The sequence below is a fragment of the Staurois parvus genome, unplaced genomic scaffold, assembly GCF_062004578.1.
Source record: "Staurois parvus isolate SC_StPar_1 unplaced genomic scaffold, SC_StPar_1.0 ptg000719l, whole genome shotgun sequence".
In the NCBI taxonomy this organism is placed as follows: Eukaryota; Metazoa; Chordata; class Amphibia; order Anura; family Ranidae; genus Staurois; species Staurois parvus.
In genome coordinates this window covers 11,206,627-11,220,902 of record NW_028318515.1, presented here as the reverse complement: position 1 = coordinate 11,220,902, position 14,276 = coordinate 11,206,627, and the positions used below count along the sequence as shown (strand labels likewise).

General features: G+C 50.2%; 1 protein-coding gene across 19 annotated transcripts in view; it reads left to right on the top strand.

Annotated features, from left to right (window-relative positions):
• Positions 1–14,276, top strand: part of RIMBP2 (RIMS binding protein 2) — a 593,145-nt gene that overhangs the window by 145,143 nt on the left and 433,726 nt on the right. The gene's annotated exons all lie outside the window — the stretch shown is intronic.

Here is a 14,276-nt window from a genome sequence, read left to right as displayed (position 1 = left end):
TCTAGGAGAGAGATAACAATGCAATGAATTAGTAGCTTGGTGGTATCATTGGAGTAGCTTGGTGCATCATTAGATGTGAGGTGTTTAGTTATAGAAGCCAGTCAGTTGTAATGGTTTAGTATGGTTTTAAAGGTCAACCCAAAATGAACATTTCAGCTTAGGATGGATGCCAGCAGGTTGTTTATATCCCTTTGGAGCTTAAGAGCTGTCAGGCTCACTGCTGGCTCTAAATTTGTTTTTCAATGAAGAGAAGACTACTGACTGCTGTAGAATTTAGGAGATGGCTATAAGAAACAGTATGGATATAGTAAATATAAGGGACCAAAAATAAGGGTGAGTAGACTTAATCTGTAAACTAACTGAATTTTGCATCTGGCTGGTTAACTGCACTGGCACTAAGTCACACAGGGTTAACGTACAGATTCTATCTTTGCTTTTAAAGGTAGTATTACTTACAATCATAGACAATGACAGCATTTTCATTTTCTCGATATAGCCTTGGGGCTTGTAACAGCTTAGTCAAGTTTAATTAAGGTTGTAAAAGTTATTTTTCTGCCTATTAAGGCATAAATTGATATAAATGATCATTGATCAACCCAGTGATATACTGAACAACATAAATTAATGATTATTGATTGGTAAAGATATGTACGTGTGTATAGGAGTATTTTGTAGATGTGTTTACTTATTGATGCATACAAACATTGCTGAAACATGGTTGATCTGCAGGTTCACATTCAATTGATTGCAAATAAGGCAAAACAAAAGCAGCTATCCTAAAGGAGCTTTCCTAAAGGAAAAGCCATCATTTAGCTTGGCTACTTTATTCTAGTTTATTTTTTGTTATATAGTAAGTGTAGCGCTACCCCCTCAGGAGCTGCTGAGTATTCTGGGTGCCCTGTTTAATACTGAGCCCGAAGCAAAGTGTTGCCCCTGCTGACACGGCCGAAATACCCCAGCTAGGTGACTCCCTGGCTCTCACAAAGAATAAACCTGCACATCAGTGAGGTAAACATTTAACTTATATTAATGTAATGGAAATGGCAAAACAAAACCATTGGCTGAGTCTTCAGAATGGCAAAATACCCATAAGAAAAGGCAATATAATACAATACAATACCACTTTATGTCACTCCCACCTGTCTTGCAGGACTGAAGATTTAAATGTGAGCTCCTACATTGAGAAATTTTCTCCAAGTGAACGAATAATATGAGAAGGGAGGGCTCTCAGTGAGTAGAGTCAGGGTTTAATTCTCAGAAGTCTAGGGAAGCAAATTGTTAGCAGAATACCTCCCGAACACATTAGAACTCTTCTGTCAGCTAGTTTGGGCCCTTATGTTGGAGCACAATTGAGATGTATTCTTTGAAGAAAATGGAGGTGCCCAAGAGATGGAAAAACAGCTTATGGAGTTCCCTTTAAAAAAGCAAGCGGACGATGAAGATTCACTTTAATGCTATCAGATGGTAACAGCATTTGCACTGGAAGATAAAGGGGGGAGGGACAGATATTTGCCTGAATTATGTCCCTTTAAATGGAAACACTTGAACAGCTAATTTCTTCCTTGGATGGCTCAAGTCTGGAGTGGGGTGGGTTTAGAATTCCTAACAGGGAAGCAAAAAGGTGAATCCTGGTAACCTGCCGGCAGCGTTGATTAAAGCAGTAAGTAAATTAGCACTGGATGGGCTATAGCGTCTATGCCTATAGATATAGGCCTGTACTGTAACTGTTCTAGACTCTAGCAACTAAATGCAACAACAAACTTGAAGGTAATGGTAATGTTGGTGGGTTAAGAACCCTCTCACCCAGTCTCACAGTGCAGCATGGTGAAATGATGACTAGAGATGAGCGAATCGAACTAGGCGAAGTGGAATTCGTTTCGAATATTAGGAAAATTTCGGATGCGCGAATCGAAAATTTTCCTAAAATGGCGGCGACATGTGCGGCGACGGAGCGGGGATGTCTGGGAAGGCGCGCAGACAAGGCGTGCTGACCCATAATGCATTCATTCATGACATGTGATCGCATTAGCCAATCAGCAGCCAGCCAGCCAGCACAGTGTAATGGTCGAGCTATAAATGGCGGCCATTTTAGAATTCTCCATTTGCCTCCAGTCATTCAACAGAGGCAGACCTGGCTGTATTCAGGGAGAGAGTTAGGGACAGAGAAACGTTACTTAGGGACACAGAAACGTTAGTTAGGGCCACAGAATCGTTACTTAGGGCCATAGAAACGTTACATAGGGCCACAGAAACGTTACTTAGGGCCACAGAATCGTTAGTTAGGGCCACAGAAACGTTACTTAGGGACACAGAATTGTTACTCAGGGACAGACAGAATTGTTACTGAGGGATACAGAATTGTTACTGAGGGCCACAGAATCGTTACTTAGGGCCACAGAAACGTTACTTAGGGCCACAGAATTGTTACTCAGGGACAGACACAGAATTGTTACTGAGGGCCACAGAATCGTTACTTAGGGCCACAGAATCGTTACTTAGGGCCACAGAAACGTTACTTAGGGCCACAGAATTGTTACTTAGGGACAGACACAGAATTGTTATTGAGGGACACAGAATTGTTACTGAGGGCCACAGAACCGTTACTTAGGGCCACAGAAACGTTACTTAGGGCCACAGAATTGTTACTCAGGGACAGACACAGAATTGTTACTGAGGGACACAGATTTGTTACTGAGGGCCACAGAATCGTTACTTAGGGCCACAGAATTGTTACTCAGGGACAGACACAGAATTGTTACTGAGGGACACAGATTTGTTACTGAGGGCCACAGAACCGTTACTTAGGGCCACAGAAACGTTACTTAGGGACACAGAATTGTTACTCAGGGACAGACACAGAATTGTTACTCAGGGACACAGAATTGTTACTGAGGGACACAGAATTGTTACTCAGGGACACAGAATTGTTACTCAGGGACACAGAATTGTTACTGAGGGACACAGAATTGTTACTGAGGGACACAGAATTGTTACTCAGGGACACAGAATTGTTACTCAGGGACAGACACAGAATTGTTACTCAGGGACAGACACAGAATTGTTACTCAGGGACAGACACAGAATTGTTACTCAGGGACAGACACAGAATTGTTACTGAGGGACACAGAATTGTTACTGAGGGCCACAGAACTGTTACTTAGGGCCAGAGAAACGTTACTCAGGGACACAGAATTGTTACTCAGGGACAGACACAGAATTGTTACTGAGGGACAGACACAGAATTGTTACTGAGGGACACAGAATTGTTACTGAGGGACACAGAATTGTTACTGAGGGCCACAGAACTGTTACTTAGGGCCACAGAAACGTTACTCAGGGACACAGAATTGTTACTCAGGGACAGACACAGAATTGTTACTCAGGGACACAGAATCGTTTAATTAAAGAGTATGTCAGACAACATGCACAGGAGTGGCAGAGGAGGCAATGTTTTAGGAGCGAGCAGACGTGGCAGCAGAGGAAGGGGTCGAGGCAGCACTAGTCGCAGCCAGAGGCCAGTGCTCCCGGTGTCATCCAGCGGTCGTGTCTCCACCGACAACCCTGCCGTCATCGATTGGTTGGCTCGGTCGTCTTCCTCTTCCCAGGTCACCTCTGACACCTACAGCCAACGGTCGGTGGGTACGTCAGACACAACCGTTAGTTGGCATGGCCCGGGAGCAAGCCCACTGAAATCACGTGTCCTCTACCTGCCCCTGTCCTTTGGTGTTCCCTCACCAAGCGAAGTATCGCATGCTGTGGGCTCAGCCCCACTGTACAGTGAGGAAGAGCTAACAGAGGGCGGTCAGGAACGGGGGGAGACATCCGCCTCTTCAGCAGCCAGGCGAAGAAGTAGTGGCGAGGAGAGTGGCTCGGTAGACGGTCTAGAGACAGGTCTGTCTCCTGACCCACACGCAGCCGAGGGGGCTAGTAGTGAGGCGGAGACCCTAATTGATGATGATGAGGCTGATCGCACTTGGCAGCCTCGTCGTCATCAGGCTATTGCTTCCGCATCATCAGGAGAAGAGGGTGGCAGCTTGGCAGCGAGCAAAACAGTCGGTGGGTTGCCCAGGAGGCAGCAGGGTCGCAGCAGTGTCAGTGGAGGCAAACGGCCACGGAGTACAGCACCAGCTCCACTGCAGCCTACCACCACGGCCAGTAGTGGTGCCGGTGTGCACGGAGGAAGCAGCAGTCAGCCAGTGAGGAGTATCGGGGGCAAAGTTTCCTACTCGGCGGTGTGGCAATTTTTTGTCAAGCCGCCCGAGGAAGTAAACGTAGCCGTATGTCGACTATGTGGCCAGAAAGTCAAGCGTGGCCAGGGGGCCCATGTTGGGACTACAGCGTTGCGGCAGCATATGCAGCGTCACCATTTGGTGGCCTGGGAAAACCGTGATAAAGATTCTGCCCGCCCCAGCCCCCGCTCCATCACCCGCTCCGTTACTTGCTCTGTCACCCGACGTCAATCGCCCTCTATCAGCCAGTCAAGGCTCCAACAGCTCTGCTGAGGGGAGTTGTCGCTCGTTGCCATCTTCCGCTCGTTCAGATGCTCCTTCTCCTGCTACTCCTCTTCACGGATTCCGTCAGCAGTCTTTCTTGGAATCCGTTTCCAAGAGACAACAGTTTGCGAGCACGCACCCGACGGTGCAAAAGCTGAACGTCCTCCTGTCCAAGTTGCTGGTGCTGCAGTCCCTCCCTTTCCAAGTGGTGGACTCAGCACCTTTCCGAGAAATGATGGCTTGTGCCGCGCCGCGGTGGAGAGTGCCAAGCCGTCATTTCTTCGCCAAAAAGGCAGTGCCAGCCCTGCATTCACATGTAGAAGAGATGGTGGGCCAGTCTTTGAGCATGTCGGTCTCTGCCAAAGTGCACGGCAGCGCCGACGTGTGGAGCTGTAACTACGGTCAGGGACAGTACATGTCATTTACGGCCCACTGGGTGAACGTGGTGCCGTCACAGCCGCACCAGCAACTTGGACAGGTCACGCCGCTTTTGCCTCCACGTTTGCACGTCCTTGGTCCACAAAAGATGTCCGCCTCTACCACCTCTTCTTCCTTCGTGTCCTCAGCCGCCACCCCCGTGCCAAGTCCCATTACCCGACCGGCATATCACATGTGCAGGGCGCAACGGTGTCACGCTATGCTGCACCTGGTATGCCTTGGCGAACGTAGTCACACAGGGGAGGAACTTCTCAGTGTAATGAACAGAGAAATCGACAGATGGCTGTCTCCGCGCAAACTGAAAATCGGAACCATGTTGACCGACAACGGAAAGAACATGGTGTCTGCTTTGCGTCAAGGAAGGTTGTGCCATGCGCCATGCATGGCTCACGTGTTCAATCTGGTTGTCAAGCGGTTCCTAAAATCCACCATCCCACTGCAAGACATCCTTAAAATGTCACGTAAACTTTGCATGCATTTCAGCCATTCCTACACTGCAAAGCACACCCTCCTTGAGCTGCAGCGGCAGAACGGAATTCCACAGCATCGCCTGATCTGCGACGTTGCAACAAGGTGGAATTCAACCCTACACGTGTTAGACCGCCTTTACGAACAGCAAAAGGCCATCACCGATTTCCTGATGTTACAAGCGGATAAAGGTACTCCCCTGTGTAACTTCGATGTCAGCCATTGGCAGCTCATGCGTGACACCTGCCGCTTGCTCAGGCCCTTTGAGGAGGCCACGCTATTCGTGAGTCGGCAGGACTATGGGATGAACGACGTCATTCCTCTGTTGCACGTCCTGGAACAAATGCTGTTAACAATGGCTGGTCAGGGTGCGGTAGACGTGGCGCACAGATCTCAACGCCACATGACCCCTGTGGGGGCAGGACAGGAAAAAGAGGAGGAGGTAGAGGAGGACATTTGTGCTCAGGAATTATTGAGTGAAATGGGTGGTTTTTCCACTCAGCGGACAGGAGTGGAGGAGCAGGAGCATCTGGTAGAGGAGGAGGAGGAGGAGACAGAGGACCCAGACGCACCGTGGCAGTATGCTGTGGAGATGGAGGCAAGGAGTCCCTCGCATTCCTTGGCACAAATGGCCCATAGCATGCTCGGTTGCTTGCGTAGCGACAGCCGAATAATAACCATCAGACAGAGGGATGAATTTTGGCTGTCCACCTTGTTGGACCCTCGCTACCGTTCAAAAATGGTGGCCTTTTTCACACCTGCTGAGAGGGAGGCCAAAATAACGTACTATAAAAACCACCTATGTAGTCAATTGGTCTCTGCCTTTGTGTGCCAACGTCCATCCTCAGACACTGTGGGCCCTGTGCGCTCGCGTTCCGCTGCCATGGCAGCAGGGGGGGGTGGGGTGGTAGGAGCAGTGGTAGCTCCACCAGCAGCGGCTGCCTCAGTCTGCAGTCGATGATGAGTAGCTTTCTTCACCAGCGCAGTGAGGAAACTACTAACCAGCCGCAGCAGCATCAGGTGGACCTGGAGCAGGACCTCAAACAACAGGCTTGGGCCTACTTGGACAGCACCCTGCCAACCGAGGTAGACAATCCCCTTGACTACTGGGCAACGAAACTTGACCTTTGGCCCCAACTAGCTGAATTTGCCCTTGAAAGGCTGTCATGCCCGGCCAGTAGCGTGGCATCGGAGCGCGTGTTTAGTGCGGCAGGAGGTATTGTAACTCCGCGGAGGACATGACTGTCCACCCAAAGTGTGGAGAGACTCACGTTTGTGAAAATGAATCAGGCGTGGATTAGTCTGGATTTCAAACCACCAGTTCCTGACACAACTGACTAAATCCGCCATGAATCATGCCCCAAACATGTGCCACTTTCAGGTCTCCTCACACTGCTGGTGTGTTCCATTTTTTGTCATAGGGTGCTGTCAGATTACGGGCCTCCCATAGCTGCTGCCAGGCCCCTAATCTGCCATGGGCCCCTATACCGCCTCCTCATGCTGCTGCGAAGTCCAGAGTCTCTCATGGGTCCCTGTACGGCCTCCCATTGCTGCTGTCTCCATCGCCACACTCTGCCATGTGCCACTTTCAGGTCTCTTCACACACTGCTGGTGTGTTGAATTTTTTGACATAGGGTGCTGGCAGATTACGGGCCTCCCATAGCTGCTGCCAGGCCCCTAATCTGCCATGGGCCCCTATACCGCCTCCTCATGCTGCTGCCAAGTCCAGAGTCTGTCATGGGTCCCTGTACGGCCTCCCATTGCTGCTGTCTCCATCGCCACACTCTTCCATGTGCCACTTTCAGGTCTCCTCACACTGCTGGTGTGTTCAATTTTTTGACATAGGGTGCTGGCAGATTACGGGCCTCCCATAGCTGCTGCCAGGCCCCTAATCTGCCATGAGCCCCTATACCGCCTCCTCATGCTGCTGCCAAGTCCAGAGTCTGTCATGGGTCCCTGTACGGCCTCCCATTGCTGCTGTCTCCATCGCCACACTCTTCCATGTGCCACTTTCAGGTCTCCTCACACTGCTGGTGTGTTCAATTTTTTGACATAGGGTGCTGGCAGATTACGGGCCTCCCATAGCTGCTGCCAGGCCCCTAATCTGCCATGGGCCCCTATACCGCCTTCTCATGCTGCTGCCAAGTCCAGAGTCTGTCATGGGTCCCTGTACGGCCTCCCATTGCTGCTGTCTCCATCGCCACACTCTGCCATGTGCCACTTTCAGGTCTCCTCACACACTGCTGGTGTGTTCAATTTTTTGACATAGGGTGCTGGCAGATTACGGGCCTCCCATAGCTGCTGCCAGGCCCCTAATCTGCCATGGGCCCCTATACCGCCTCCTCATGCTGCTGCCAAGTCCAGAGTCTCTCATGGGTCCCTGTACGGCCTCCCATTGCTGCTGTCTCCATCGCCACACTCTGCCATGTGCCACTTTCAGGTCTCCTCACACACTGCTGGTGTGTTCAATTTTTTGACATAGGGTGCTGGCAGATTACGGGCCTCCCATAGCTGCTGCCAGGCCCCTAATCTGCCATGGGCCCCTGTACCGCCTCCTCATGCTGCTGCCAGGTCCACAGTGTCTCATGCCATGTGCCACTTTCAGGTCTCCTCACACTGCTGGTGTGTTCAATTTTTTGACATAGGGTGCTGGCAGATTACGGGCCTCCCATAGCTGCTGCCAGGCCCCTAATCTGCCATGGGCCCCTATACCGCCTCCTCATGCTGCTGCCAAGTCCAGAGTCTGTCATGGGTCCCTGTACGGCCTCCCATTGCTGCTGTCTCCATCGCCACACTCTGCCATGTGCCACTTTCAGGTCTCCTCACACACTGCTGGTGTGTTCAATTTTTTGACATAGGGTGCTGGCAGATTACAGGCCTCCCATAGCTGCTGCCAGGCCCCTAATCTGCCATGGGCCCCTATACCGCCTCCTCATGCTGCTGCCAAGTCCAGAGTCTGTCATGGGTCCCTGTACGGCCTCCCATTGCTGCTGTCTCCATCGCCACACTCTTCCATGTGCCACTTTCAGGTCTCCTCACACTGCTGGTGTGTTCAATTTTTTGACATAGGGTGCTGGCAGATTACGGGCCTCCCATAGCTGCTGCCAGGCCCCTAATCTGCCATGGGCCCCTGTACCGCCTCCTCATGCTGCTGCCAGGTCCACAGTGTCTCATGCCATGTGCCACTTTCAGGTCTCCTCACACTGCTGGTGTGTTCAATTTTTTGACATAGGGTGCTGGCAGATTACGGGCCTCCCATAGCTTCTGCCAGGCCCCTAATCTGCCATGGGCCCCTATACTGCCTCCTCATGCTGCTGCCAAGTCCAGAGTCTGTCATGGGTCCCTGTACGGCCTCCCATTGCTGCTGTCTCCATCGCCACACTCTTCCATGTGCCACTTTCAGGTCTCCTCACACTGCTGGTGTGTTCAATTTTTTGACATAGGGTGCTGGCAGATTACGGGCCTCCCATAGCTGCTGCCAGGCCCCTAATCTGCCATGGGCCCCTATACCGCCTCCTCATGCTGCTGCCAAGTCCAGAGTCTGTCATGGGTCCCTGTACGGCCTCCCATTGCTGCTGTCTCCATCGCCACACTCTGCCATGTGCCACTTTCAGGTCTCCTCACACACTGCTGGTGTGTTCAATTTTTTGACATAGGGTGCTGGCAGATTACGGGCCTCCCATAGCTGCTGCCAGGCCCCTAATCTGCCATGGGCCCCTGTACCGCCTCCTCATGCTGCTGCCAGGTCCACAGTGTCTCATGCCATGTGCCACTTTCAGGTCTCCTCACACTGCTGGTGTGTTCAATTTTTTGACATAGGGTGCTGGCAGATTACGGGCCTCCCATAGCTGCTGCCAGGCCCCTAATCTGCCATGGGCCCCTATACTGCCTCCTCATGCTGCTGCGAAGTCCAGAGTCTCTCATGGGTCCCTGTACGGCCTCCCATTGCTGCTGTCTCCATCGCCACACTCTGCCATGTGCCACTTTCAGGTCTCCTCACACACTGCTGGTGTGTTCAATTTTTTGACATAGGGTGCTGGCAGATTACGGGCCTCTCATAGCTGCTGCCAGGCCCCTAATCTGCCATGGGCCCCTATACCGCCTCCTCATGCTGCTGCGAAGTCCAGAGTCTCTCATGGGTCCCTGTACGGCCTCCCATTGCTGCTGTCTCCATCGCCACACTCTGCCATGTGCCACTTTCAGGTCTCCTCACACACTGCTGGTGTGTTCAATTTTTTGACATAGGGTGCTGGCAGATTACGGGCCTCCCATAGATGCTGCCAGGCCCCTAATCTGCCATGGGCCCCTGTACCGCCTCCTCATGCTGCTGCCAGGTCCACAGTGTCTCATGCCATGTGCCACTTTCAGGTCTCCTCACACTGCTGGTGTGTTCAATTTTTTGACATAGGGTGCTGGCAGATTACGGGCCTCCCATAGCTGCTGCCAGGCCCCTAATCTGCCATGGGCCCCTATACCGCCTCCTCATGATGCTGCCAAGTCCAGAGTCTGTCATGGGTCCCTGTACGGCCTCCCATTGCTGCTGTCTCCATCGCCACACTCTGCCATGTGCCACTTTCAGGTCTCCTCACACACTGCTGGTGTGTTCAATTTTTTGACATAGGGTGCTGGCAGATTACGGGCCTCCCATAGCTGCTGCCAGGCCCCTAATCTGCCATGGGCCCCTATACCGCCTCCTCATGCTTTTGCGAAGTCCAGAGTCTGTCATGGGTCCCTGTACGGCCTCCCATTGCTGCTGTCTCCATCGCCACACTCTGCCATGTGCCACTTTCAGGTCTCCTCACACACTGCTGATGTGTTCAATTTTTTGACATAGGGTGCTGGCAGATTACGGGCCTCCCATAGCTGCTGCCAGGCCCCTAATCTGCCATGGGCCCCTATACCGCCTCCTCATGCTGCTGCCAAGTCCAGAGTCTGTCATGGGTCCCTGTACGGCCTCCCATTGCTGCTGTCTCCATCTCCACACTCTGCCATGTGCCACTTTCAGGTCTCCTCACACACTGCTGGTGTGTTCCATTTTTTGTCATAGGGTGCTGGCAGATTACGGGCCTCCCATAGCTGCTGCCAGGCCCCTAATCTGCCATTGGCCCCTGTACCGCCTCCTCATGCTGCTGCCAGGTCCAGAGTGTGTCATGGGTCCCTGTAAGGCCTCCCATTGCTGCTGTCTCCATCGCCACACTCTGCCATGTGCCACTTTCAGATCTCCTCACACTGCTGGTGTGTTACATTTTTTGTCATAGGGTGTGTAAAATATCGTATAGTCTCGATATTTTATTAACTTGTATTGATGAGAAATGTTTAGATAGAAAGTCCTTCCACTGTTTGTATAAAACTCAAAAAGATGATTTAATAATAACGTTGCATAAAATTAGAAATAAAATATTGGCATACAGAATGGTTAAATAATGTCCAAAAAATATAGTTAAGTTCTTGATAATAAGATTGTATATATGTATATGTGTGTGTAGTGTGTGTGTGTCTCTCAAGGCTTCAAGCAATGTGAGCATAAAAAGTCTTTGTTTCAACTCTTAAATGAGCAATCCAGCCCCCACCTTTTCCTCAAAATGGGCTGATATACTTGTAGTCCCACAAAGATAATTGGAAACAGATGTATATATATATATAACAAACCTCCAGTCAACTTCTCTCAAAGTCTGAGTGTAACTTTATCTCTTACATAGATGGGGGAGGATGGGGGAAGGTATAGCTAATTACTCTCATATGTGGCTTGAATGTAAAGGAAAAACCCAAGATATGTATATTCACAGACTCTGAAGTCTAATTACTCACTTTTCCCAATCTAGAACAAATATAAATATAATAACTCAATTATTCTATTAAGATCCAACTCATTCATACTTATGTTAGTACTGTTAATAAGAAGATATTAGATATTTAGGTTAAGGAAAGCTTCTAACAGGGTGCTGGCAGATTACGGGCCTCCCATTGCTGCTGCCAGGCCCGTAATCTGCCATGGGCCCCTGTACCGCCTCCTCATGCTGCTGCCAGGTCCACAGTGTCTCATGCCATGTGCCACTTTCAGGTCTCCTCACACTGCTGGTGTGTTCCATTTTTTGTCATTGGGTGCTGGCAGATTACGGGTCTCCCATAGCTGCTGCCAGGCCCCTAATCTGCCATGGGCCCCTATACTGCCTCCTCATGCTGCTGCCAAGTCCAGAGTCTCTCATGGGTCCCTGTACGGCCTCCCATTGCTGCTGTCTCCATCGCCACACTCTGCCATGTGCCACTTTCAGGTCTCCTCACACTGCTGGTGTGTTCCATTTTTTGTCATAGGGTGCTGGCAGATTACGGGCCTCCCATAGCTGCTGCCAGGCCCCTAATCTGCCATGGGCCCCTATACCGCCTCCTCATGCTGCTGCCAGGTCCAGAGTCTCTCATGGGTCCCTGTACGGCCTCCCATTGCTGCTGTCTCCATCGCCACACTCTGCCATGTGCCACTTTCAGGTCTCCTCACACTGCTGGTGTGTTCCATTTTTTGTCATAGGGTGCTGGCAGATTACGGGCCTCCCATAGCTGCTGCCAGGCCCCTAATCTGCCATGGGCCCCCGTACCGACTCCTCATGCTGCTGCCAGGCCCGTAATCTGTCATGGGCCCCTGTACCGCCTCCTCATGCTGCTGCCAGGTCCAGAGTGTGTCATGGGTCCCTGTACGGCCTCCCATTGCTGCTGTCTCCATCGCCACACTCTGCCATGTGCCACTTTCAGGTCTCCTCACACTGCTGGTGTGTTCCATTTTTTGTCATAGGGTGCTGGCAGATTACGGGCCTCCCATAGCTGCTGCCAGGCCCCTAATCTGCCATGGGCCCCCGTACCGACTCCTCATGCTGCTGCCAGGCCCGTAATCTGTCATGGGCCCCTGTACCGCCTCCTCATGCTGCTGCCAGGTCCAGAGTGTGTCATGGGTCCCTGTACGGCCTCCCATTGCTGCTGTCTCCATCGCCACACTCTGCCATGTGCCACTTTCAGGTCTCCTCACACTGCTGGTGGTTTCCATTTTTGTCATAGGGTGCTGTATGGCCTCCCATTGCTGCTGCCTCCACCGCCACACTGTGGCTCCACACTCTGGTTTTGGCCCCGTGACTGCCCAAATGAGTGAAGTGTGCGGTGATTCTAAGATCGACGGCACTCATCTGCATGTCATACTGACTGTCAGTATTATTTCTCTTCCCCAGCAGACTCCAAGGGCATTTAAATTAAAGGTACAGTGTTCTGCACTAATATAAAGGCTCTCTGAAGCCTAGAAACACCCTTTTATAAGTTAAATTCGCAGCGAATATATTCGACTCGAATCAAAATTTTTCCAAGAATTCGCCGAATCAGTCGAATCGAATTTTTGAATACTTCGCTCATCTCTAATGATGACCTTCCGTTGGGAGAGGGATCCCCTTTGTCGGTCTCCCTCCCTGTAAGGCTGTGTAGATGGCAATTGTCTGATCCACCTGCTCACAGATTCCATTAAACCTCCCTACACAGGAGGGTCAGCATTCTCCCTCTCTGGCAGCTCTGCAACCTTCCAGTGCACTGAACTGGCCTGGCCCTGTGTGGATCCACTCTGCTCACTCCGGCCTCCAACACAGTCTTTCCCATCTACCCCCCCCCTCTGTTCCTGTGCTTTTTCCTTTTAAATACTCCCACCCCCTTTGCCAGTCCTCTTGGGCAGTGTAGTCCAGCTCCATCTAGTCTGAAGGAAAGAATCCTGCTTACAGCGCACAAGTCCTAGTGTCCCCAGCATTTCTGGCCAATTACAGTTCTGCATAACTGTAACATAGCACAGGGTTACATAAGTACGCAGCACATAAAAATGGCTATTCAAAGCATAAATGATTTTTCTTTTTTGTAAATGTTCTAAAATGTAACAATTTGACATTTTTTCATGCTCTCAGGATATGCTCCTTTACCATGGAGTCTCACTGCTGTAACAGCAAGGAAAATCCTTCTCTGCTCTGTCAGTGCTCTTGAATATCATTTTCCTTTAGTGACATTGCTGTTCTTGCTATGCATGTTTTTTTCTGACAATTTAGCTTGGGCTCTCATACATTATATTAGTGTCCATAAACTCTTTAGCTCATCAGCGCCTTCATGAAGTTTCAGATTGTTCATTGACCTCTAAACAGTTATTACGGTATATATAAAATTGCAGGGTTATTCCAAAGTTTTCATGGCTTCATTACTGAATACATTTTCAAATAGGCATACAGTGTAAACACATCATTTTGGTATCAGCAGCTGCCATTATTGTTGTTACAAAGCTGATTTTTTTGTAAATGCACAGCAATCAGTTCTTTGGCACCTCTGCTATAACTATTCTGGCACTTCACTGGCTCTCCAACAGACTCTGAGGTGAGCAAGTATGCTCAATAAAGGAAGTGAATATATATATACTGTATATATCCAAACCAGAGGGGGGAGGATGGAGGGTCATATGTACACAACTCAAAACAGGTTGGTAGATGAGACCAGTAACAATACGCATCTGAATGAAACAACAAAAGGGGTTCTCACACTGGTGGCTGACCATGAAACCCTGGGTAACACTATCTCACCACTCACGTTCAGGGCTGGGGACTGGTATGAAGCTCAAACAGAAACCTCAAAAGAATATTTGAACCCAGTTGTCCTTTCATCATTTGTTGACCACCTACTGGTTCCCTTTTTTGTCCAAACGTTTTATCAACCACTAGGAGAGTCATATTGACCATTGGGGGTCAGTATTGACCACATTGGGGACCCCTTTGTGTTATATGGATCCATTTATTGCCTCTCTCTCCCCCATTACAGTTTTTTTACTGCTTTGTTTCTGTCTCTCCATTAAATTTTATTTTGTTATTTTTAAACCCA